Source organism: Myotis nattereri (assembly GCF_964212035.1).
Source record: "Myotis nattereri genome assembly, chromosome: 1".
Lineage (NCBI taxonomy): Eukaryota > Metazoa > Chordata > Mammalia > Chiroptera > Vespertilionidae > Myotis > Myotis nattereri.
The window spans coordinates 7,408,895-7,436,043 of record NC_138075.1 but is presented as its reverse complement, the minus strand read 5'-3'; the positions used below and the strand labels follow the sequence as shown (position 1 = coordinate 7,436,043).

The window sequence follows — 27,149 nt, the reverse complement described above, 5'->3', positions numbered from 1 at the left end:
CCCCCAGCCCCAGCTCTAATCTCTGCCGGCCTCAGAGCACCGCCCCCCCCCCCCCCCAACGCTTCCGCAGTTCTCACCACACAGTGGGTGACACTATCGCTGGCCTATCGCTGGCTCAGGGAAGCTCCTTAGCTCACTGCCACTTCCCAAGGAGCCCTGGGCTTCGTGAAAAACAATAGCAGCCGTGCCTGTACTGATATCAAGCAAGCGTGGCTCGTTTGGAAGCGAAATGAAGAAAATACAGGAGAGAGAAAAAAAACACACACACACAACAAAAACACAAAAGGGGGAAAACGTCTCCCGTACTCCCACCAGCGACAGACAGCCTTTGTTCGTCGCCTCCTGGTTCTCTTCTGGGTCAGCGGCTCCCAATAGAAACAGACGTCGAGCCGCAGAGGAGAACCACGTGGGTTCCTTTTAAGCCTTCCAGTGGACGCATTCAAAGAAGTAAAACGAGCGGGTGAAATTAATTTTAACAATATATTTTATTTGACCCAAAGTATCCAAAACACTGTCACCTCCATGTGTGATCGATATAAAAAAAAAAAATACTAATGAGGTCGTTTCCCTGCTCCCGCCGCGGCTCTGAGCCTGTACCGTCCAGCGTCCAGCGCGCTCCCACTGGGACCAACCACATTCCAAGTGCCCCACAGCCCCCCCGGGTCTGGGCTGCTGTCTTGGACGGCACGGTCAGGGTGCTTGGGAAAGCACGTGGGCCTGGACGGGTCTGGCAGCGTCAGACTGGCATGGCCCGTGGAGTTCGGGCCCCTGCTGGCCCTCACTTGACCCTGAGCAGCCTTGCAACCACAGAACGGCCTCCTCTCTCGGGGCGGCTGCTCCAGGCGCCCTGCACGGAACGGCACACCCTTTCATTCCAGGAATGCCAGGAGCAAGCGAGGAGGACAGAGGAAAGGGCAGATGTCTCCCTTGTGCTCGGAGCCCACGATGGGGCACCAGGCCTGCAGCGCCCTCCACGGTTAAGCGCCCAGGACGCCTGGGCCATCGCGCGGGCACTGCCGCTGCCGCAGCCCGCACTTCCTCGAGTTCCCTGCGCTCCGCACTCGAGGCAGAAGCTCCCAGACGCCGAGCGCTTCAGCCTTGACGCCCTGCCAACTTGGGCGCCGCGCGCAGGGCTCCCCGCACTTTCTGAACCAGGAGGCTCCCGGGATAAAAGGCTGTAAAAGATAAAAATAGCCCCGAGGAGGGGACCGCTTCAGCTGGCCCGGCTTGCAGAGTCCCCGTTTCCTCGCTGCCGTGAATAATTCATCCCGTTAAGCACGGCTGTTAAGTTAGAAACATCATTATTGCATTTTCTTTGATGAGGCCCTTAAAAAAAATCATAAACACCCAGCGCAGGAGGAGGCGGCTGCAGAGCAGCGTTGAAAGCTGCTTGCGCAGGCAGAAGTGGCGCCCGTGATCCGGCCTCGCTGGGGCCGGCGTGCTCCCAAGTCCACAGAGCGGAGCTGCCTTTGGTTCCCGCCCCGGCTCACACGGGACTGTGACCTTGTTTCTTTGGAAGGGTTTGCTGAGGTGGCCCTGGGAAGAGAAACAGCCTGGACTCGAGGCTGGCACCCAGACCACCGGCTCTGCCTCCACCGCCGGCGCCCTGGGCCAGGGCACCTCCCCTCCCCCGGCCTCTTGTCCTCGATTTCCTCACGAAGCCGAGTCCCAGGAACCACCCTGGAGTGGTGCCGACTTGCAGAAGCCGAAGGCTGTCCGTGGGGACCTGGGGTTATGAATAATGATGTGAACAACAGCAACCACCACCCCGCCGTTCACTAAGAGCTTTAGGGGCATCGTCTCACCTCATCTGTGCAACTCCATAAGGAGGGCCTCTGAGTATACCCACTTGACAGACGAGGAAACAGGCATGGGGGACGGGGCCCTCCTTTGTAGGGCCATCTGCCCTGAACTGTCCTTCTCAGGAGGCACCCTCGATGGAGAGGCCACTCCACTCTGACCCCTGACCATCCCCAGCAGAATCCCAGCTGGAGCCTGGAGCTTACAGGTCTGCAAGGAGGTCTCTGAGCTGGTGACAGCCGGCTAAGTGACATCCTGAAACCAGCCATTTCCTACACAGCCAGGCAGCGTGTCTCCCCCCGCCACCCCAACCCAGGCTGCTGGGCTCCTGCTCACATAGCAGAGTCGGGAGCGGGAGGACTGGAGGGTGGCCGCACGGTATGGGCACCTGGCCCAGCATTCCAGCAATTTCTTATTCAGAAGCCCAAGATGTCGACTAGATTTCAAGGGGGCTGCCTGGTGGAAGAGGGTGTGATGGGCCGAGAGACCCCTGGCGCAGCCCCCGGGCACCCTGGAGACCTCTGTTCTGGGCAACTCCACCCACTGACTGGGTGGTGAACTGAGTTTTGAGCACAGGATGCACGTGACCCCCCCCCCCGCACACCTCCCTCCCCCCGTGAAGAGGCCCCCCCCCCCGTGCCACCCTGCCCCGGTGCCCCCGCAGCCCTCAGGCCCCCGAGTTCAGCAAGCCTGGATTTCGGGGAGCGGACGCTGAGGCAGGACGTGAACTAGGTCACGTTCCCAGGCCCATCCCTTGGCCACGTTGTCCATCTTGGACTCCTCAGCCGAGGGGCCCCTGCCCCTCCGTCCTCGCTGACAGCTGATGGGTTCCAGATTTGCTGATTTACTTTCGCAGGAAAGTGGAGCCCGGAGCTTGGGTTTGGCTCCCCGCATGGAAAATCCACCCTGCCGCTTGGCGGGCGGCGCGCTGACCTCAGGAGCCTCCCTTCAGGAGAGGAGAGCCAGGGAGGGGGTCGGCCCCGCTGGAAGGGGACGGAGCGGGCTTGGCAGGACCCGTGGTGAAGTGGTCAGCATGGCAGATGCCCCCAGCTGTGGGCCAGGCCTGCCCGGCGGTGGGCCCGGGCCCAGCTCAGGCTGGTGGGAAGGGGATTAGAGATGATTTTTCCTGGCCTCGCAGAAGCCCACAGCCGCGATGAGCTCACCTCTGTCCCCCGCCAAGAGGGGAGCAGAGGGGCCGCCTGTCTGCTTACGTGGAGCCTGGGGCCCGCTACTGGGGCCCGAGGTGGAAGGATCCCTGTCTCGGTCACACTCCCTCCATCCCCGCCCTCTGAGCCCCCTGCTTTCTTCTGAAGGGGGCTCAGGCCCTCCTGCCTTGGGTCTGGGGTACTGATGCACCCATAGCCCAGCGCCCAAGCTCTCCAGGGGCGCCTGTGGCTCCAGAAGGCCTCCCCCACCCTGGCCTCGCTGTGGGGGCAGAGCAGGTCTGCGGCCCCATCTGCCAGGTGGGAGAACGGAAGGGTGACATCGAGGGCCCCTCGACGGGCAAGTGTAACTGAGCTTAGGGGACCCTGCCCTGCGCCCTCTCACCCCTGCGGAGAGCTGCGTGGCGCCCAGGCCCAGGAAGGGGTGTACAGGCTGGCTGGCGTGCAGGGCTCCAGAAGCCTGGAGGGGAGGGAGATTGAGGCAGCCCCTGCTCCTTGGCCGCAGCCCAAGAACCATGACCTTCTGCTGCAACTGCTGGGGCGGGGGCTGCAGGAAGGAGGGGCGAGGGGGGTGGATTGGGGCGGGAGGGTGGTCAGAGCAGGGAGAGAGGAGAACTGAGAAGAGATGAGGAGGGAGGGGAGGAAGGAGAGGAGGGGAGGTGGGAGAGGAGGGAGGGGACCCCTGGAAGCCTCGAGGGGTCAGAGCAGGGGCTGGCAGTTTGGAACCAGCTTAGCGCCTCCGTCCTCTTCCCTGTGACCCCGCGGCCTCCTCTGGCTTTGGCCCGCAGCCTCTGCTCCCCTTTACCTGAGCCTCATCTCAAATGGAACCTGTCGCCCCAGCAAGGCCCTCCAATGGCTTCCCTCTGTCTTTGGCCCCAGCTCCTCCCGCCAGGGCCAGCGTGATGGGACCCCCCGGCCCTCCTGCTCCTTCCCAACACTCCCCCCGGCCACGCGGGTCCCTGGCAGCACCACTGGGACCCGGAGACCCCGAGTGCTGGGGGCTCCCCACTGCCTCCAAGCCTTTGCGGGACTGCGTTCTCCTTCTAGAAGGTTCCTTCTACTGCTGGGTTACAAGACCTCTCAGTGGCCCAGCCGGGCTCCTCTCCATCCCTCGCTGGTCCGAGCAGCCCCTCCTCTGCCTTGTCCAGGCCCCACCCTGACCTAGACTTTAGTGTGTCACAAGTCAGCCTGTGCAGAAGCCAGGGGGCTTCTTGAGGCCACGACACCCCCAATTACTCCCCTTGAGCTTCTTCGGGCCCAGCACAGGACAGAGCTCAGGGCATGTTTGTTGAACGAATAAAAGACCTAGAACAGAGGCCTTAGCCTTTTGTACTCAGAGCAAAAGCAATACCTCCTCCAGGGGACCCTTTGCCTCAAATGCCATCATCGCTGTCCTCTCACACGCCCTCACCTCCCAGGGTCCCCAAGGGATCCCCCTCACCCCAAGCAAAGGGAATCCCAAAGCCAGCCAGGGGCTCAACATATCCTTGGCTTCCAACCCTTCGCCGCCTCCATGGCTCCTGCCCGGGGCCAGGGCGCCCACCTGGGTGCCCTCCTCTGGCACAGGGCCCGGCCGAGCGGGCACCTCCACCACCTCGTCCTCTCCCTGGGGGGCTTCAGAGCCGCCTCCCGTCCGTCACCTCCCTTGATCCTCAGCCTGGAGCCGCCTTCCCTCACCTCCCGGCAGGGAGCCCCGGGGTCCGGGCTTCTGGTAGCACCTACTTCTCAGGATGGCTCCCAAAGTGTTTCCGAGTAGGTTCTGTTTTTCCAAGAAAAACGGTATCCCGCTCCCCCGGGCCTTCCTCCCCATCTCGGTGGCGCAAACGAGGCATTGCCGGAGGATAATTTAGGACACAGCGCTCCTAGGACCCATGTCGCCTCTCTCCTTGAGGCGGCCCTTCACGGCCATTCCCTTCCAGGGACCTCCATGTCGCAGAATCCCATTATCTGCCCGGGGGCGCCGTGCCTCCGGAGCCGGGAGGGAGGCAGTTTCCTGACAGTGAGCAGAGGGGATGTGCCGATGGCTGTCTCGTCCCCCCAATGCCGCCCACCTGTCCCCGAGAAAGAGGGGCCCTGCCTCCCTCCGGCTCCCGCTCTGGCAGGGGCGCTGCAGCCACACAGGCGGAACCATTCCGAAACCCTCATCCGACTCTGGGTTCCTTCCAGTGGCGAGGAGACGCACTCCCGGGAAGCGGGGCCTGGCGGGGGGGGGGGGGGGGGGGGGGCTGCTTTGCCCGGAGGAGCACTGGACAAGGGGTCGCGGGCCTGGACTGGGGTCCGAGCCTGGTCCCAGCGGTGCTCGCAGGCCAGACTGGCCCCGGGGCATTTGTTGGGAATATTTCTCAATATTCACCCTTGACCTGCCCTTGGGGCTCCTCTATGCTGTGTCCATGGAGACGGCACCACCCCAGCCGCCATGCCTCTCGCTGTGTGGCCTTGGGCCGGCCCCCTCTGTCCACCGGCCTTCCCTTCTCACCTCGCTTCCCAGTGGGATTGTGAGGGCTGCGTTGTGCACAGAATCATGCCCTGCGTCGCAATGGGGGTGTCACCGCTCCCAGAGGCAATGGGGGTGTCACTGTTTGCCCTGTCGGCGGCTTGCATTCCCGTGAGAACGCCCTGAGATGGGCAGTCTCCCCACGTCACCAACAAGCAGCCAGAGACGTCGGCACCCAACGGCGACAAGGGCGCGGGTGCTGCCTTCCTGGCGACGGAGCCACCACAGACCCCCAAGTCCGTTCCCATGGGCAGCCCCTCTCCTCCAAGACCCCGTCTCCTCTCACTGCCTCCAAACTGGGGAACTCACTCCTGAGCTGGCTGCTCAGATACACTCATTTGTTGTTGTGGGTTTTTTGCTTTTTGTTTTTCTTTTAAAATATATTTTTATTGATTTCAGAGAGGAAGGGAGAGGGAGAGAGAGATAAAACATCAATGATGAGAGAGAATCATTGATCGGCTGCCTCCTGCACACCCCCTACTGGGGATCAAGCCTGCAGCCTGGGCACGTGCCCTTGACTGGAATCGAACCTGGGGCCCTTCCGTCTGCAGGCCGATGCTCTAGCCACTGAGCCAAACCGGCGAGGGCTACCCACTCGTTTTTAATCCTCCCAGCAGCCTCCCCACTGCCCCATTTCACAGATGAGGAAGTGGAGGGTCAGGGAGGCGAAGCCCCCTTTCCCCAGGTCACCCGGCAGGTGAGGACTTTGTCCAGCTGTGAGCTTGTTCCCAGCGACACGGCACACACCTCCCCTCTCTCCATCTCACCGTGTCTGACTAAAGGCCGCCCTCGATCCTGGTCCCGTCCTTCCTTACTCTGCCCCGAGCTCCACGCAGCGCCAGCCGGGGGAGACCTGCCGGCAGCCAGGGGGCTTGCGCCTGGGAGGCCGAAGACAGCTGGGCAGGTGAGGACCATCCTCTGAACTCCCAGACGTTGTGAGCCACCAGCGTCATGTCCGCCATCTCTCTCTCTCTCACCTGCACCCTCAGGGTGGCCCCTGCCCCAGAGCACGGGCAGCGGGCCAGGTGCCACACCGAGGTGGTCTACAGCTTCTCCCCGCACCGTGCCCCCTCTCTAAGAGGAGACGTGTGCCCAGCAACCTGGCACTAAGGTGAGCGCGGGGCGATCCGGGGCCCTCCTGGAGGAGGAGGGCTCCAGGAGCGCTGGGCTGCGGCCGTCACTCCCACCCCCAAAAGGTCACCGTCCCTTGGGGTCGATATACTTCAATTGAGGAGGCAACATATGTGCATTTCTTAAAACTAAAAAGGCAGGGAGCCCTGGGCAGTTCATGGCTCATTTCTCCCGTCTCCTCCGGCTCTAATTAAGCCTGAGATTCGGGGTGTTTCTGCCTGCTCAGCTCCAGCCCAGCACAATATTTCACCCCACAGTTAAACGAGGACAAATAAAGGCGCCCTAGACTCCTGTGAGGCCCACACGGTGCTCTGAGCACCCCAGTCGCCCTGCCGTGTGGCTCACGCAGCCGGGGCCTCGGCTGGGACAGAGCAGGGCCTCTGGGTGGGGCTGCCCCCGGATTGCGGGGCCCCTCTCAGGGCCTCAGTGTCCCCATCTGTCACACGAGGGAGCAGACCAGGCCCCCTCGGTTCCGCACGGTCCGCTTCAGCCTTCATATCCTGACTCCTGAGTCTGACCGGCGGAGGCAGGCCCAGGAACCTGTACTCCCCTAGGCACCCGGGGCCCCTCAATTTGTAGGAGGCTGTCTGCCCCGAGACCTAGGCGGGAGGGCTGGTCTCAGGATGGTCTTAGGGTCCCTCTCCCTGCTGAACCTGACCCTCAGGCCCCAGCTTCACAGCCCCTGGAGGGAGACCAGCCCCGGTGGAGCCCTGGGCAGCAGTGCTGAGATGCCCTCGAGCCACCAGGGGGCAGAGGCACCCAGGCGAGGCACGGGCCTTCCGCTCCAGGGAGCTGGCTGGACACCACCGGACGCGTCCACAGAGGGGACCAGGCGGTGGGCAGGGGCCACCAGACCGCCCCCTGCAGCCTGGATGGCCCTCAGGCCTCTGTCCCAGACTCTGGCGGAGAGTTTGTTAAAACTCAGCCAGACCCCTTGCCTGGGAACCCCACTGAGGGCCCCAGGATGGGGGGCTTCACACCAGCACCCCCGCCCTCCACTTCTGATGTGTGTGAAGTTCAACCCCCACTGGTCCTAATCTAGTCCTCCCTGCCCCACTTCACCAGTGGGGAAACTGAGGCTCAGAGAGGGCAGGGGCTTGAGCCAAGACCCTCCCCCGCAGCGACATTCCCGGCACCGGGCGGCTGGGCTTTCTGTTGTGGTGGGAAGTGCTTCTGAGAATTTCTTAATTCCTTTTCGCGAAAAGACAGGTTGTGCTTTATGCAGAAATCGTTATTCAAAAATTACAGACTCCGGTTGTTTCTATGGAAACATTTTTCACCTTATGCAAATGAAGCAAGAGGCATGATAACAACGCCCTCCCTTCCTGGCCCCCCCTTATTTCTTTTTGGAACCTTGAAAAACAGCCGCAGAAAGTTTAGTCCTGGGCAGGGCGGCTCGGCTTCATTAACACGGGGCCTTGGCCCCCCGACCCCCACCCAGAGCCCCCAGCCCGTCACTCAGAGGACCTGCCCCATTTCCTCCCGCGCTGATCATTAGTGGGCGACAGTGACAGTGAGTGGCGAGTGACAAAGGTCGCTCTACAGTGTCCCTCCCACACTTTGAAGGGACCCACACTGCCCACCAGACACAAAACACAGCCAGGAGGCACCCCCTCTCTTGTTGTCTCCCACCCCCACCTCCTATAAGCACCTCTTTCTCAGTATTCCTTTGAGGGGCTCTCTCTCTGCACCCCCTCCTCCAGGAAGGAGAGTGGTTGGGGGGTCCCGGAGGTCAGGGATGGGGGTGTCGGGCACATCTTTCCTCCAGTGTTGATTTCAGCCCCAGCGCTGATGCCTCCCACTGTGTGGCCTTGGGTGAGTTTCTCTCCCTCTCTGAGCCTTCATCTCCATTCCCCCACCCCCACCCCACTTAGAATGGGGGTGATAGCCCCCACCTTGCAAGGTTGAGCTGAGGGTGCAATGACAGGTACTTAGCACACAGTGGGGCTCCATCCACAGGAACCCCCAAGCTGCTCTGTGGGAAGGGTGGCAAGGGGAACCCTGAGGGGAGTGCTGTATGAGACCTGGACAGCCCCGGAAGCTCCCTTTCCCACAAGAATCCCCCCAGCGCTTCTGGCCGAGGTGGCCACCAGGAGGCAGTGTTTCACAGAGCAAGGGCACCGAGCTTGGAGCTGGGGAAACCTGGGTTCGAGTTCTGGCTCAGAAGTGTCCTCACTGCATGATCTGAGATCATTTCTCCCTGGGCCTCAGTTTCTCCATCCATCAGGACCCCATCATCTTCCTGTGCACCCACAGGGCTGTGTTCGGCGATGACTGAAGGCCATGGGAGGTCGGCGGGTGAGGGTCTCTGATATGAAGGACCTGGAGGCCAGACATGCCTACCCACCCTGGGTCCTCTATGGCTGTGACCCAGCCCAGCGAGCTCTGGCTTCGGGGCCCCTCAGGACACCCTGCTCTCTTCTTCTGCTGGCTTTCCCCTGACCCCCCCCCACCTGACCAGGTGAGATGGGACCTCTACAGCACATGCCAAATGCTGTTCTGTGTGGTCCAAGTATATCACTCGTTTAAGTACATAAGTAGGTAAGCCCACTGTGTGGTGACTGATATTCTCCCAGAAAGTGGAGGCACAGAGAGGCTAAGCAACTTGCTCAAGGTCACACAGCTGGGAAGTGGGAGACTGGATTAAAAGCAATTCGAATCCACAGGCCAAACTGGACGGCTGTGCTGTCCTGATCCTGTTTGCATTTGGGAGCTGTATCCGTTTCCTGGGGTTGCCATAGCAAAATACCACAAACCGAGGGGCTTAAACAGCAAACGTGCATTCTCTCTCAGTTCTGGTGGCTGGAAGTTCGAGATCAAGGTGGGCGTGGGGTTGGTTCCCTCTGAGGCTGAGAGAGAATCTGGCCACACTCCTCAGCCTGTGGACAGTTGTCCTCATGTTCACGTGGCGCCCTCTATGTGTCTGTACCCAAATTTCCACTTTTTTTTTTTATTGCTTAATGTATTAAGTATTACAAAGGGTATTACATATGTGTCCTTTTTTTATTCCCCCCCGACCCTTGACAATCCCCTGGCCAAATTTCCACTTCTTATAAGGACACGGCACCTTGACTACAGCCCACTAGTGACTTCATCTGCCTTATCGCCTTTGTAAAGACTGTCTCCAAATAAGATCACAGTCTGAGCTGTGGGGTGCTAGTGCACCAATGTATGAATTGGGGGGGGGGGCGTGGGGAGGGGACACAGTTCCACCCAAACAGGAGCTAAGAGACTATCTACGGCACAAGACACAGAAATTCAAGCGTGGACCAGGACAGTGAAGAGACCTTCTCCTCTCAGAATGGGACCTTAATCCCCAGAGCGGAAGCAATGAGCCCGAGGGACCCCATTTTCTAAAGAAGCCCCCCCGAACCCACCTCGAGGACTTACCTTGGAGGACAGAGCCACTTTCCTCGGCCTTCCACGGAGCCTGCGCAGTCCGCACCCAGCAAAAACGCTCTCCACCCCACTGAGCCCAGCTCCGGACGCCAGCTAGAAGAGCATCATTCAAAGTCATAAAAGAAAGCCAAGAGGAAGTATGAAAAACCATCATGGGGGAACAAAACTGGGCACAGGGGCAAAGCTATAACCGAGCAAATACATCCGTGTCCTTTTTTTAAAGATTTCTAAAAACTGATTTTTAGAGAGAGAGGAAGAGAGAGGGGGAGAGAGAGAGAGACATGCACAACATCGATAGGCTGCTTCCTGTATGCCCCCTACCGAGGATGGAGCCCACAACCTGGGCATGTGCCCTGACCGGGAATCAAACCAGCAACCTTTCGGAGCACGGGATGATGCCCAACCAACTGAGCCACAACAGCCAGGGCGCACGTGCCAGTTTTCTGAGAGGGCCTTGTCAGATTGTGTCCCTGCCAAGTACGAATGCCTGGCTCTCGGCTCCAAATCCATCCTTTATTGCTGGCTTCTTGTGAACAAAGATGAGCCCCAAGAAAACGAGCAAGTCTCCCCTTGGCTGGCTGGCTCCTCGCTGAGCTTTGCGGGGGCTGGGGGGGGGGTTCTGGAGAGACAGTGGGGGAGGAAGGGGTTTCCTTCGTGCCCCCCCCCCCCCCACAGCTCCCCAGCTTCTCAGGCACCAGATACCAGGCAAGTGCCCACAGTCCTACTGGGCAGCCAAACACTTCCTCCAGCGCGCACCCCCCAGCAATACCAGATCTCCGTCCGCCCAGGGTGGGGTGTCCACTTGGGGGCTTGGTCTCAGCCCCAAGGGCAGTGGCTGCTCCTCACATTCACAGTCCTGCGATCTGCAGCGTTCTCCTCACTTCTTACCAGGGGACCCTTCATATCCAACCTCCTGTCCTAGGCCACAGTCCTGCACAGACTTCCCCTGTTCACGCCACTGCCGCGCCTGTCTCCGGATTGGACGCCGACTGATACAAAATGGGCACCAGGAGTGGTCCCGGGTGGCAGGCGGGATTTGGGGGTGGACTTGGCCATGCCTCTGGGCTCCCTGCCGGTGGGAAGTGGGCGTGAGGAACCCAGATATGGCAGCAATAGCATCCCAGCCGCTCCAACGGCCACCCGTGGTGGACTGCCCCGCGGTGGGGCTGAACTGGACGTGACGCAGTCCGGGGTTTGGGCAAGCCCGGGTCCTTCTGCACGGACCCCGAGCACCTACAAAGAGATGAGGACAAGCGCAGATGTGAAGCTCCGCTCGCCAGCGAGCCCCGAGACAGCTCTGAAAGGAGCTAATTCCTTTTCGCTGCAAGGCTGATATTGCTGAAAATCAAATACCAGATTTAATTATGCGGGTCGCCATAATACAACAATTGAATTCACAATCTCCACGCGCTTCTCAGGAGCACGTTAAAGGCATCGATCGGCAAAGACGAGGATCCTGAGGCTTGGAATGGGACCCTCCCCCCCCCAGACGGTCAACCTTGAGCCCCCACATCGCGCTGAGCCTCCCAGACGGGGCCGCTCTCCTTCTTGTGCCTGAAGAGTCTGCCTCAAGCCCTGTGCACACTCCCCTGGGGCCCCGGAAGGGGTGCCTGTTCTCCTCGAGACCCAGCCCAGCCCCTCCCTGCCGCCCCCCGACACGCCAGGTGGCCAGGTGCACACTCTGACCGTGGGAAGTCTATCGGCCAAAAGAACGGCCAGGCAGACACCCAGGCCCGTGTGGGGGCGGCTGCGGGGTGTCAGACCGGGAGGGAGGGAGGTGGCATTAGATCAGACCCAATCTGATGGGCAGAGCTGCACTCACTAGAGATTCTGGATTTCATGTCTTAGCTTGTGTAAGGCTGTGTTCATTATAGAACCAATTATCACAAATTTAGACTCAAAGTAACACCTTTTTATTATTTCAGTTTCAATGGGTCGGTCTTCTGGACGTGGTTCGGCTGGGTCCACAGCTTCACGTGTTCTCACAGGCAATGTCGAGGTGCCGGCCAGCCCTGGGGTCCCATGGGAGGCGGACGGGGAAGAGCCCGCTCCGGAGCTCACGGGGCGGCTGGCGGAAGTCAGTTCCCTGGAGGCTGTGGGTCCGAGGGCCTCAGGGACTCGCCGGCTGCTGGCTGGGGGCTGGAGGCTGAGCTCATGGCCCTCCTGAACAGTCACTCTATCAAAGCCTCACGCTAAGGCGGCAACAGAGTCTGTGAGCGAGACGGAAGTCCCGGTCTTGTGTAACCCAATCACAGAAGTGCCATCCCGTTGGCTTTGTCCTATGCTGCTGGCGGGGAGAATGCCATTGGTCCGTCCTGCACCCGAGGCGAGGAATTACATGAAGGTGTGAGCGTCATCAGCCGGGTCACGGGGACCAGCCCTGGAGCCTGCTCACCACCAGCCGGAAGCAGTCTGACAGCTGCCCCACAGTTAGGGGCGGGGGCGGCCAGGGCGCCCGGGCATGGGGAGGAGCGGGAGTGCCAAGGCTGACGAGGGGGGGCCGGGGAGGCTGGGTCCAGCGTGAAACCTGCGCCCCCAGCCCTCGATGGTGTTCTCCGAGGAGGCCCGGCGCTCTCCCTTCCCCGGGGAATCTAGACTCCCATTGGAGCACAGAGCACCTGCTCTGGGGCACCTCTGTGGCCGCTCTGACTTGGAGGCCGGGCATGAGCATGCCAGGTTTCACTGGGAGGGGATTTTACCACCGGGCCACACAGGAACCCCTGAACCGACCTGAAAAAAATGACTCCTCCGGATAGAGTGGCGGATCCTGGTTGCAGGGGGAATCGGGCTGCTGGGACCCAGTGGGGACAAGCAGCACTAGAGCTGGAGTCCAGAGGGTTCGCTAACGCACCCTTGGTCTGTTCGTGCCCAGTAATAATGGCTGATGGAAAACTATACCAACCAAAGAACTGAAGGGCGATTGAAGACTCAGAGCCTTCAGGAAGGCAAGCTGGAGTCACCCCACGGATTCAAGACCCGCGGGGGTCCTGGCTGAGGGACGGGAAGCAGGGCAGCGAGCTGGAGAAGGAAGCCGCGGAGGGCAGTGACGGCCCAGGACGGAATGACAGGCCGTGTTCTGCAGTAGCTCAGCCTGTTTGCATCTGTTACGATTGCGTGCTTGTTTACACAGTGGGGCCTGGACTTACGAGTGTCCCGACTAACGAGTTTTTTGAGATACCAGCTGTCTCTGCGGATTTTTTGCATTGAGTTGATAGAGTAATTTGAGTTAACGAGCTCCTTAACAAGCTCCTTAATGAGCTCGGTCTCAGAACGAATTAAACTCGTAAGTCAAGGCCCCATTGTATATGCGAGCTGTTTTCTCCTTCTCTCTCCTTCCCATCTTTATTTTAGATACAAGTTGGTGGACGTTCGCTTTACAGTGTAGCCGGCAGGTAAGACAATTCTCCGTGGGCTGCTCTGAGTTTGAGGAGCAGTTCACACCGTCAGCGACCGCCGCGAGGACTGTTGGCGCCACGTGTACCCTGATTTCCAGGGAGCGGGTAGGGAGCTTTGTCGCTTGTAAGGTATATGGCTGGATCTTGTTAGGTGGAAAGATAACGCCGTGCTACTATTAAATCGGAGCTGAAGTGTGCAGCTGGGAGCTGAGCCCCAGAGGGGTGGAATGTGCCGGCTACCAGCTGATTGTCCCTCAGCTGCACATGTGCCCGTCATTGCCCGCTGCAGGATCACTGAGCGGGGCCCTTCAGGCATCCTTTCCTGTGCCTCCTGGCACCATGCCGAGCTTGGCCAGCAGGGGCGCTGGAGAGGCAGTGCGGGAGGAAGGGGCTTCCTTCCTGGTTTTTTGCATGGGCTGGAGAGCACCAGGCTCCTTGCACTGTGGCTTCTCCTCAGTCCAGCTCCTAGAGAGCGGTGGCCAGCAGCACCCCGGGGTCAGCAGCTTCCCTTGGCTCTCTGTGGTTTTGCAGCCGATGGCCTCCAGCAAGACATCTCTCCGTCAAAGCCTCCTCTGCCACCCTAACGTTCCGCTGCTGCAGCCTTATAGCCACATTCACTGGCCCCAGCCATGCCCTCTCGGAGAAGGTCTGGCCCTCGGCCCTGGGCCAGGGGCGGGGGGAGGGAGTCTTCCTTGGATGCTCCTAGGGTAGTGGCTGCTCCCTCATCTCCTATCCTTTATCTTGAAAGTTCTCTTCATTTCTTACCACCCAGCCTCTCCCTACTCCAAGCCCTGGTTGGCATCAATCTTTCTAGTAAACGTTGCTTGTTCAAAGTACTACGTGAGTTCTGTCCCCTGACCGGAGTCTCTCGCTCACACTGGTGCACTAGTCCTTGTTGAGAGGCTGCTGCAGGCCAGCGTGCACCCCCAGAGCAGCCAATAAATAACAACAACAACAACAAAAAATGAGCCATGGTCTCTGCCCCAGGGAGCTCACACCCTCGGGGCAGACAGACACTCCCCAGGTCCAGGTGCAGATGCATGAGGGCCCAGCAGAGCAGTCAGTGCTGGGAGGCAGGTTCAAAGGCTGATTTCACACTCGGAGGAGGACCAGGGCCTTGGCTGGGAGAGGGGAGTGCCCGCTGGGGGTGTTGGGGGGGGGGGGACCTCCGCGAGGAGAGGATGTTTGTTCTGAGACTGAGAAGCTCCAGGAGAGATGGGGGCAGGGAGAGGTCATTCCAGGTGCAGAAGTGGCCGCTGCAAAGGCCCTGGGGTGAGCATCGATTTGGCATTTTTGTGCAATAGAAAGAGGACCAGGTGGTGCAAGACAAGAGGAGGAAGTGGCGGGAGGTCTGAGCAGAGGCAGGGGCAGAGGTGTGTGACCCTGCGGGCTGGCGGGATGTTATTTGAAGTCAGTAGATGCCCTGGAGGGTTTTTATCAAAGGCATGAAAAGGTTACCTCTGGGGGAACGGAGGAATGGAGGGGGCTCAGGGAGAAACGGAGGGGGTACAGGGAGGAGCGGAGGGGGCGCAGGGCAGTTTTCCTCTCTATTTAACATGGTGTCGCACCCCTTTCTTGTACCATCATCGTTGTCATTAACCTTATCAGCTGCTGCCTGTTTTATTCCTGCAGCCAGGATCTCCATTGCCTTCCCAGAAAGCCTCTCAGACCCTCCCAGGCACGGTTCCCTGGTTCCTCGGGTGCTCGCCCTCCGCTCACAGTGCAGACCTCTGTGCCCTGCTCAGGCCTCTGCCCCTCCACCGCCCCCACTGGGATACTGCCCTCTCCAGGAGGACCACAGCATCTGGCCCAGCTAAGGTTGAAAAGATGGAGGACAGCTGACCTGTGCCCTGTACTGGGAAGATACTCAGAGATGTTTAATCACAGTAGCAGAAATAAAACCCAGGGAGTGAGGCCAGGCAGGAACTGCTCCCGACTCCATATTACAGAACAAGACCAAGGCCCAGAGAGGTCAAGACATTTGCTCTGGGTCACACAGCATATGGGTGGTTCACACTCCAGGTCCCATGCCATACTGCCCGGCCTCTCTGCACCCGCTGTAGGGGGTCAGGGGCCAGGGCCAGGGGAAGGGAATATAGCTCCTCTGCTGGGGAAGCTGGGGAAACTGAGGCCCAAGACCTAGATCACCCGGTAAAGGGGAGCGTGTGCCCCTCACACTCAAGTTGGCGTGACCAGGAGTGACCGAGAGCTTGGCTGGACTGCCGGGGACGGGGAGCCAAGCTCTCTCGGGTCAACAGGGAGCAGAGCGGGAGAAATCATTGCAGGCGGATGAATTATTCACGGCAGCATCGACCTCCTCAGGCCTGGACAGCGAGAGCTCGCCGCACAGCCCCGCGTATCTTATTACCCGCGTGGAGTGGCCTCTTTTTCTCTGTCTCAGAAGAAAGCGATCCAACATCATCAAATATTAATGTGGGGCGCTGACACGGTGACACTCGCACGCGGGTTGGGGCTCTGCGCTGCCCCCGAGGTCAGGGGTGACGCCGACCCGGGACCCAGGGACACCGCTGGGGCGGGCCAGGTGGGCACGCCTCCCCTCCGGGGCCTGACACGGCCCCCACCTGTGGCGGCCTCCCCTCCCCCTAATCTCGGGCGCCCTGGAAATGCTATGCTTCGTTTTCCTAACATGGAGGGTCACGCTGATGCGTTCTGCACACTGTTCTCATCGCCGGTGACGGGGGGTCCGGGAGCAGGGGGTGTCTGTGCCCTGGCCTGCCTGGGGCTAAGGACGAGGAGGCGCCTTGGGGACCGGTTAGTGTCCTGTGGCTGCCATCACAGGTGACCACAATGGGGAGGCTTAAAACAACAGGGACTTCATCTCTCACAACCGTTCAGGCCCGGAGGCCGGGTCCAGGTGTCCTGAGGCCGCTCCCTCTGCGGGTCTGGGGAGATACCTTCCCCGCCTCTGGGAGCCCCTTCTCTTCGGGACACCAGCCGCTGGATTTAGGGCCACTGTGCTCCAGGATGGCCTCAGCGTCCCCTCATCACATCTGCATGACCCTCAAACCGAGACCCTATGTCCAGTGTGTGAAGGGCACTTTCTGAGGTTCTAGAGCAGTGGTGCTCAACCTGCTGGCCCTTTAATTACAGTTCCTCATGTTGTGACCCAACCACAAAATTATTTTCGTTGCTACTTCATAACTGTAATGTTGCTACTGTTATGAATCGTCATGTAAATACCTGATATGCAGGATGGTCTTAGGCGACTCCTGTGAAAGGATCGTTCGACCGCCAAAGGGGTCGCGACCCATAGGTTGAGAACCGCTGAGCTAGATGGACCTCATTTGAGGGGACACTGCTCACCCCCCTGGCCCTCAGGGGAACGACCACACCTACCTGGTCTCTGACTTGGAGGTCACGCAGGTGTCCTGACCGCAGCTCCCCCGGTTTCTCTCACGGGCGGCCCACACCCCTCCCCGGGGTCGGCCGGCCTCCGGGATGCAGGCAGGTCAGAGGGCTGCCCAAGGCGCTTCTTCCAGGTGCATCTGACCCCCACACACTGCTCAGAGGGACCAAGGGGTACCCGGGCCCTGCCAGGGAGTGGGAGCCCTCTACTCTCAGGTGGGGAGCGGCCGGTGCTGCCGCCGCCCCTCCCACATCCCCGGGCCTCGCCGTCTGAGCACCTGACCTAACATCCCAACTGCCCGCACCTGGGGCCCTGCACCTGCAGCTCCTCCGCCATCAGAGCCCACCCAGCTCAGCGCGGTCCTGCGGGTCAGCCTCAGCCAGCAACGCCAGCTCCCTCGCCCTGGAGTGATGGGCTCGGCTGCTCGGTCCACTCTGTACCCCAGGGACACCCACGGACGAGGCTCCAGACCCCCCCTTCCCGGAGTGACTCCCCTAGAAAGGCTCCCTGTGCTGCCCCCAGCCCAGCACCGCACTCATCCTCACGAATCAGCGAGTCGGCGCGTGGCCACAGCCTTGTGGGCGCTGCTGCTGCAGACACCACACCGACAGGACACGGGTCTGACAGCTTCCCCCGCCAGCGTGGCCGGGTCCCCTCCTGGAGGCCCTCCACGCCTGCTCCCGCCTGCCTGCTGGATCGCATCTCCTCCTCGCCCATCAGTGGCTCCCGTCGTCGAGATTCAGAGTCTGGGGCGAAGCCGGCCAGCGCCCTCAGCCAGGCGCCCACCTGCTCCCGAGTCCTCACGGCAGCGGGTGGTGAACGGGGGGAGCCCCAGGGCCGGGCAGGCGGCCACCTCGGGGTCCTCCCCGCAGTCCACAGTCCGGCGTGAGCCATGCTCTGACTTTACCGTTTGCTTAACATTCATTCCGTTCATCAACAGAAGTTGGCTGCGTGCCTTCGTGGGACCAGAGTCCTGCTGACACTGAGCGCAGACAGGGATGGAGACGGCCATCACGCGGGCACCGATGCCACTGGGCTGAGCGCCGGAGAAGGCACACGAGTGGGTAGGTCCACACCCGGCTTCTTACCGGGGAAGCCCCTGCAGGCTCTCGGGGGCAGAAGCCTCTAGACCAGTGGTTCCCAACCTTTCTTTGGCCACGCCCCACCTAAGCATCTCTACAATCCCGATGCCCCCCAGTGACATAGAATTCTTATTCTTTAAAAAGTGAACTTCTATTCACGTAGAGCAGTGATGGCGAACCTATGACACGCGTGTCAGAGGTGACACGCGAACTCATTTTTTTGGTTGATTTTTCTTTGTTAAATGGCATTTAAATATATAAAATAAATATCAAAAATATAAGTTTGTGTTTTACTACGGTTGCAAATATCAAAAAATGTCTATATGTGACACGGCACCAGAGTTAAGTGAGGGTTTTTCAAAATGCTGACACGCCGAGCTCAGAAGGTTCGCCGTCACTGACGTAGAGGAAACCTAAAAGGCCATGAACTTGGTCTAAACAAGCTTTCAAAGAACATGGCATCCATGAAAGAGAAAAATAAAAGAACGAAAGGACAGTTGAAGTACTGAGGAAGAAATCACTAAGAAATTGTTAAAAAATAATAACATGAAGTGGTATGAAAAAATAGCGAAGTTTCAAGACATAAAATAGAGAACTGTAACGCATAAATCTGTCACAATATATATTCATAGACTGTATCTGAGGCCCCTAGAACCATAAGAAATGCAAAAAATTCACTGTGAATAGTCTCGAATTGCCCCCCTTAAAAATCAAATTGCCCCCCTGCGGGCCATGCCCCACGTTGGGCTCCACTGGTCTAGAAGGAGGGTGACCAGGCTCGAGCTCAAAAGGGGAGGGAGCCTTTCCGTTTGCGCTCTGCACGTTGGCGAAGTCCAGGCAGTGCCCTTCGGGGGCACCCAGAGGTGCTTGCTGAGGTGCACCGTGCTGGCTCTGCCCGAGGCCCCAGGGATGTGCAGGGACACCCAGGTTCTGCCTTCAGAGGCTGACGCCATTATAAGAAGACCATCATTTCTGAAATGTCTCCTGATGCCTTTCCCCCCTCCTTCCTCTCTGACCTGCCCCTTCTGCCCTTTGGCTTCGCCTTGAGGATTGTGGCTTCGCCTTGAGGATTGTGGCTTTGGGAGGGGTGGCAACCACGGAGACCGGGAACTTCCCACCTGATGGGAAGAGGGAGCTGGAAGCCAGGGGGAAGGGGGGCGGCAATGAAGGTCCCTGGAGCCCCCAGAGAATTCCAGGAACATGGCAGAGCCGGGCAAAGCGCCATGGAGCCACACGGGTGAGGCCTACACAGGGAAATGTCTCGGGTAAACCCCTGACTACTGCCCCTCACCACTCGGCCCACCGACACTTGGCCACCCCATCCCCCACCCAGCGGCCAGGTGAGCTATTGAAGAGCGAGCCCCAGCCTTCAAATCTCCAGCCTGACACTTGGAAGTTGCCACTTAGTTCTAACAACTAATAAGAAACGGAGCACGCGGGAAAATCAATAACTCTGCTCAGATCCACGAGGAAAGTAAGGTCGCTGTGCACTCCGCCCCCCTCAAAATTGGAGACACTGACAGGTGCATAGGGAGAACCGAACTTCACAGGAGCGGGGACCTGCCGGGAAACCTGACCTGTAACTGACGAATTGCTGGTGGCTGGGAGTGGACGGGTCTGAGAGTTAAAGCCCCAGGGGCGCAGGCAGTCCCAGAGGCTCTCACACCCCCGTGGGGCTTACCTGCAGGGTTCAGTCTATTCCTGACAAGCGAATATTGGAGTAAAATCCCTCAACCCCGCCCAGTGCTTCCGGGGTGGAGGGAAAAGGGCCATCTGGAAATACATTCTGTTCTTCCCAGCAAGTCCTGCTCTCAGGGGAAGCTAGTTAACCAGCACCTAACTGCCCAGGGCAAAGGGAAATGCCCACCTCACCATCCTGCCCACTCTCACCGTCCTGGCCCACTTAAGGGGGAAGGCCCGATAGACATTGTGAAGTTCAACAGGCACAGGCTCACGGGACGACTGAGACCTTCTCGTGGGGCCATAGGACCCCTTCCCGCCGGGGACGTCCCTGCCACAGCACTGACGGCCTACTGACAGCAGTTCCTCATGCCCGCGACCGAGAAAAAATGGCAGGGAATACTAAAAGGCAAATAACACAGTTTGAAGAGACGACGCAAACATCAGAACCAGACTCGGCTACGGCAGGGATGTTGGCATTATCGGACCAGGAATGTAAAACGGCCGTGATCAATATGCTGAGGCTTTCATGGACGACATAGACAGCATGCAGGAGCAGATGGGAATCGCAAGCGGGGAGACAGCAATCCTGAGACAGGACCAAAGAGAAACGCTGGAGATCAAACACCATAGCAGATGAAGACAGCCTCTGATGGGCTTTTTAGTAGACTGGACACGGCTGAGGAGAGAAACTTGGAGCTTGAAAATATATATATATATATATATATATACTCTGAGTGGCCAGATTATTATGACCACCTGACGTTTGTAGGCAAATTAGCTGAAGGCCTGTTCAAACACCTTTGCTGGCTGCAGTTACCAAGATAAAACGTCTCCAATTCGCACAGGAACACAAGGATTGGACAGTCGAGCATTGGAAAAAAGTCATGTGGTCCGATGAATCATGTTTCCAGTTGCATCATGCAGATGGCAGAGTGAGACTTTGGTGGAAACAGCATGAAAGCATGCACTCCACATGCATGAGTACAACCCTTCAAGCTGGTGGGGGCAGTGTTATGGTTTGGGGCATGTTTTCCTGGCATGATTTGGGCCCTTTAATTCGTGTGGAACAACATCTGAATAGCACAACATACCTAAGTATCGTTGCTGATCAGGTTCATCCTATCATGCCGATGGCGTATCCCAATGGAGATGGCTTCTTCCAACAAGACAATGCACCATGCCACGGTGCTCGTATTGTGCAGGAGTGGTTTCAAGAACGAGGGAGACCTTACCTTGCTTAGGTGGCCCCCACAATCACCAGATCTCAATCCAATTGAGCATTTGTGGGATGAAGTTAAAAGAGCCATCAGGCAGCTGGTTTCACAACCATCAAATCTCACAGAACTGGACAGTGCTATTCATCAGGCATGGTGTCAGATTCCTCGCATCACCTTTCAGCATCTCGTGGAGTCAATGTCAAAAAGAATCACCGCAGTATTGAAGGAAAAAGGTGGCCCAACGAAGTACTGATGGGGTGGTCATAATAATCTGGCCACTCAGTGTGTGTGTGTGTGTGTGTGTGTGTGTGTGTGTGTGTGTGTGTGTATATAGAGAGAGAGAGAGAGGGAGAGAGAATCTCAAACCCCAAAGGGAACCAGGGGCGAAAGGAACAGTGTCTAAGAACTGTAGGACAGCCCTAACTGGTGTCGCTCAGTGGATAGAGCGTCAGCCTGCGGACTGAAAGGTCCCAGGTTCGATTCTGGCCAAGGGTATGTACCTTGGTTGCAGGCACATCTCCAATAGGGGGTGTACTGGAGGTAGCTGATCAATGTTTCTCTCTCATCTATGTTTCTAACTCCCTTCCTCTCTGTAAAAAAAAAAATCAATAAAATATATTTTTTTAAAAAGAACTGCAGGACAATGGCAACTATGGAGCTTACATTAATGAGAACACCAGAAGGAGAAGAGAGAAAGTGGCAGAAAAAATACTTGAAACAATAATGACTAAATTTCCCCCAAATTAATGTCAGACACCAAACCACAGCTCTAGGAAGCTCAGAGAACAACAAGCAGGACAAATATATATAAAAAAAACACACTTAGACCCTGACTGGGAGGCTCAGTTGGTTGAAGTGTTGTCCTGTACACCAAAAAGGTTGCAGTTAGATTCCCGGTCAGGGCATATACCTAGGTTTCAGGTTCCATCCTCAGTCGGAGAGTGTAGGGGAGGCAACTGATCAATGTTTCTCTCCCTATCTCCCCCTTCCTCTCTCTCTAAAAATCAATAAAAATATGTGCTCAGGTGAGGATAAAACACATTTAGGCATTTCATTTTCAAATATACAAAATCAAAGATAAAGAGCACCCAATATAGGAGCACCTAAACATATATATATATATAACTTGCAGAGGACTTTAATGAGAGATTGACGACAATACAGTCATAGTAGGGGATTTTTACACCCCACTGACTTCCCTGGATAGGTCTTCCAGACAAAAACTTAACAAGGAAACAGTGACTCTAAAGGACACACTGGATTAGATGGATTTAATTGACATTTAGAGAACATTTCACCCCAAAGCTGCAGAATATACATTCTTCTCAAGTGCACATGAGTCATTCACAAAGATAGACCACATGTTAGGACACAAAACAAGTCTCTATAAATTCAAGAAGATTTAAATCGTATCAAGCATCTTCTCTGATCACAATGGAATGAAATTAGAAATCAACTAAAGTAAAAACACTCAAAAACATTCAAACACATGGAGGCTGAATAGCATGTTATAAAACAATGAATGGGTTATCAATGAGAGCAAGAAAGAAATCTAAAACTTCCTGGAAACAAATGAAAATGAACATACAACAATCCAAAATCTCTGGGACACAGCAAAAGCAGTCCTGAGAGGGAAGTTCATAGCACTACAGGCCTATCTCAAAAGAAAAATTAATAATAAACTATTTAACCCTACATCTTAAAGAATTAGAAAGAGACCAACAAGAAAAGCCCAGAATAAGTAGAAAGGAATAATAAAGATTAGAGCAGAAATAAGTGATATAGAGACTAAAAAAGAAACTATAAACTATAAAAAAGATCAATGAGCCCTAGCTGGTTTGGCTTAGTGAATAGAGCATTGGCCTGCAGACTGAAGGGTCCAGGGTTCGATTACAGTCAAGGGCACATGCACGGGTTATGGGCTTGAACCAGCAGGGGGCGTGCAAGTGGCAGCTGATCAATGATTCTCTCTCATTAATGTTTCTATCTCTCTCTCCCTTTCCCTTATTCTCTGAAATCAATAAAAAATATATATACATTTTAAAATCAAAAAACAAAAGATCAATGAAACTAAGAGCTAGTTCTTTGAAGATAGGCAAGATTGATGAACAGTTAGCCAGACTAATCAATAAACAAACAGGATCCAAATAAAATCAGAAACGAAAGCAGAGAAGTAACAACTGACACTATAGAAATACGAAGGATTGTAAGAAAATACTATGAACAACTATATGCCAACAAACTGGATAATGTGGGTGAAATGGATTAATTCCTAGAAAAGTACAACCCTCAAAACTCAATCAGGAAGAATCAGAAAACCTGAATAGGCCAGAGTAAGTAGAAGTAATAAGGCAGTAATAATAATAATAATAATAATAATAAACTCCCAGCAAACAAAAGCCTGGGTCTGGATGGCTTCACAGGGAGTTTTACCAAACATTCAAAGAAGAACTAACACCCATACTCCTCAAAATATTCCAAAAATTCCAAGAGAAAGGAACACTTCCAAGCTCTCTTCATGAGACCAGCATAATCCTAATTCCAAAACCTGATAAAGACACTACAAAGAAAGAGAATTACAAGCCAATGTCCCTGATGAACATAGATGCTAAAATCCTCAACAAAATATTAGCAAATCAGATCCAGCAATATATTAAAAAGATCATCGCCCTGACTGGTTTGGCTCAGTGGATAGAGCGTCGGCCTGCGGACTGAAGGGCCCCAGGTTCGATTCCGGTCCAGGGCATGTACCTTGGTTGCGGGCACATACCCAGTGGGGGGTGTGTAGGAGGCAGCTGATCGATGTTTCTCTCTCATCGATGTTTCTGACTCTCTATCCCTCTCCCTTCCTCTCTGTAAAAAATCCATAATATATATTTTAAAAAAATAAATAAAAAGATCATACACCATGACCAAGTGGGATTTATTCCAGGGATGCAAGGCTGGTATAATATTCACAAATCAATAAATGCAATAGATCACATAAACAAATTGAGAGACAAAAATCACATGATCATATCAATAGATGCAGAAAAAGCATTCGACAAAATCCAGCACCCACCTTTGATAAAAACTCTCAGCCAAGTGGAAAAGAGAGAGCATGTCTCAACATGATAAAGACCATATATGACAAACTGCAGTGAACATCATACTCAATGGGCAAAAAAATAAGTGTTTCCCCTAAGAACAGGAACAAGACAGGGATGTCCGCTTTCACCACTCTTATTCAGCACAGTACTGAAAGTCCTAGTCACAGCAATCAGACAAGAAGAAAAAATAAAAGGAATCCAAGTCAGAAAGGAGGAAGTAAAACTCTCATTAGTCACAGATGACATGATACTGTACATAGAAAACCCTAAAGACTCCACCAAAAAACTACTAGATTTAATTAATGAATTTGGTAATGTAACAGGATACAAAATCAACACCCAATAATTGATGGCTTTTTTATATGCCAATAATGAATTATCAGAAAGAGAAACTAAATAAACAATCCCATTTACCATTGCAACAACAACAACAAAATAAGATACTTAGGAATAAACTTAACCATGGAGGTAAAAGACTTGTACTCAGAAAACTACAGAACGTTGAAAAAAGAGATGGTGGAAGATATAAACAAGTGGAAGACTATACCATATTCATGGATTGGTAGAATTAACATCATCAAAATGTCCATACTATCCAAGGCAATCTACAGATTCAATGCAATCCCCATTAAAATACCAACAGCATATTGCACAGATCTAGAACAAATACTCCAAAAATTTATATGGAACCAAAAAAGACCCCGAATATCTGCAGTAATCTTGAGAAAGAAGAACAAAGTTGGAGGAATCACAATACCAGATATCAAGATATACTACAAAGCCACCATAATCAAAACAGCCTGGTACTGGCACAAGAACAGGCATATGGATCAATGGAACCCATAAATCGACCCAAGCCATTATATTCAATTAATATTTGACAAAGGAGGCAAGAACATACAATGGAGTCAAGCCAGTCTATTCAATAAATGGTGTAAGGAAGACTGGACAGATACATGCAAAAAAATGAAACTAGACCATCAACTTACACCCTACACAAGAATAAACTCAAAATGGATAAAAGACTTAAATGTAAGTCATGAAGCCATAAAAATCCTAGAAGAAACCATAGGCAGCAAAATCTCAGACATCTCTCATAGCAATATGTTTACAGATACATTTCTGAGGGCAAAGGAAACTAAGGAGAAAATAAACAAATGGGACTACATCAAAATAAAAAGCTTCTGCACAGCAAACAAACAAACAAACAAAACACACACACACATAAAACCTATCATCAAAACGAAAAGGGAGCTCACTCTCTGGGAGGACATATTTGGCAATGATACATCTGATGAAGGATTAATATCCAAAATATACTGTATAAGGAACTCATGCAACTTAAAAGGAAGACAAACAATCCAATTAAAAAATGGGCAAAGGACTTATATAGGACTTATATACTTCTCCAAAGTGTACCTACAGATGGTCAAGAGACATATGAAAAAAATGCTCAAAGTCACTTATCATCAGAGAGATGCAAATTAAAATGACAATGCAGTATCACCTCACACCTGTCAGAATGCTACCATCAACAAATCAATGAATGACAAGTGCTGGCAAGGATATGAAGAAAAGGGAACCCTCATACATTGCTGGTGGGAATGCAGACTGGTGCAGCTATTATGGAAAATATTTTGGGGTTTCCTCAAAAAGTTAAATATGCTACTGCCATTTGACCCAGCGATCCCTTTTTAGGAATATATCCTAAGAGATCCAAAATGCCAATCAAAAAGAATGATGCACCCCTATTTTCATAGCAGCACAATTTACAATAGCTAAGATCTGGAAACAGTCTAAGTGCCCCTCAGTAGATGAGTGGATAAAAAAAGCTGTGGCCAACATGGCTCAGTGCTTGAGCCTCGATCTATGAACCAGGAGGTCCCAGTCAGGCACATGCCAGGGTTGCGGGCTCAATCCCCATTGTGTGTGTGGCGGGGGAGTGTGCAGGAGGCAGTTGATCAATGATTCTCTCTCCTCACTGATGTTTCTATCTCCCTCTCCCTTCCCCTCTGAAATAAAAAATAAATAATTTTTAAAAAGCTGTGGTACATTTATACCATGGAATACAAGCAGCAGTAAAAAAGAAGGATCTTGGAGAGACATGGAGAGTCTTATGCAAAGTGAAATAAGTCATTCAGAGAAAGACAAGTATATGATCTCACTCATATGTGGAATCTAATGAACAAAATAAATTGATGAACAAAATAGATCCAGAGACACAGAAGCATAGAACAGACTGTGGAATCTCAGAGGGAAGGCAAGGGGCGGGTGGATAGGTGGGAAGTGATCAACCAAAGAACTTGTATGCATATATACATAACCCATGGACACAGACAGTAGGGTGGGTTTGGACACAGCCAGCCTAGAGGGGTAAATGGGGAGGAACCAAGATGGTAGTATAGGTAAAGGCCTATACTTTCCGCCTACCACAATCACATCAAAATTATAACTAAAATACAGAACAACCATCATCCAAAGCTGGCTGAGTAGTCCTACAATTAGAGAAATAAAGAAGAGAGCACACTGAGACTGGTAGGAGGTGTGGAGGCGCAAAACGGGCTGGTCTGGCATGCACGTGGGCCGCTTTTTTAATCAGGAGGGAGATTGTCTCTGTAGAGGCCGCTGATGAGGAGCAAGGGATCCCTGCCCCACACCCGAAGCCCAGCCCAGGGTTGCAGAGCTGGGAAAAGAAGTCCCTACGGGCAGTAAGAACTACAGGCTGTAAAAACCAGTGCGGATTGGGCCTCAGTGACACAGAGGCTGCTGGAGATGCAGCTATTCCTCTTGAAAGGCTGGCACCATGAACTGAACGTACAAAGTCCCACATCCTCTGAACTCTAGTGCCAGGGTGAGGATCTGAGGGACACAGTCACATATGAGGAGGAACCAGATTGTTTGGCATCGGGGCAGGAACTCAGGGCAGCTTCCTCCAGATGGAGGTGCTCGCAGGGGTCATTGTTCCTATGCTGGGACCTTCCCAGTGGCAGGGCTGACTAGCAGCCATTTCTGTTTGCTCCACCCTGGTGATTCCCTAAGACCCCACCTCATCCAATTTACAACCCCACCCAAGCTGTGTACAATGGCTTTTGCATATGAATGGCCTGTCCTTGCTCAGGCTAAAATCTGTCAAACAAGCTACAGCTGGGTCTTGGAGCCCCAAACCTATCAATAAAAGGCCCAAGACCCAGCACCAGCACCAGCCTGCCTTACTTCACAGCTGGGCCTCACTTGGGCACTTCCAAACCCCATACAAAGAGGAGGAATTGGCAGATATCTCTGTAGCTTCTGTTAGGTGGCCCCAGGCAGTGACTGACTTTGCGCCTTCC

The 27,149-nt window shown here is 54.8% G+C and overlaps 1 long non-coding RNA gene across 1 annotated transcript in view; it reads right to left on the bottom strand.

Moving 5' to 3' along the window:
• Positions 1-1,093: 1,093 nt before the first annotated feature.
• Positions 1,094-27,149, bottom strand: part of LOC308524592 — a 58,255-nt gene continuing 32,199 nt past the window's right edge. Inside the window, exons 2-3 of the long non-coding RNA XR_013996416.1 lie at positions 9,979-10,080; positions 1,094-1,175 (exon numbers count right to left, since the gene is read on the bottom strand). This is a non-coding gene — a long non-coding RNA (uncharacterized lncRNA). The remainder of the gene's footprint in view (positions 1,176-9,978; positions 10,081-27,149) is intronic.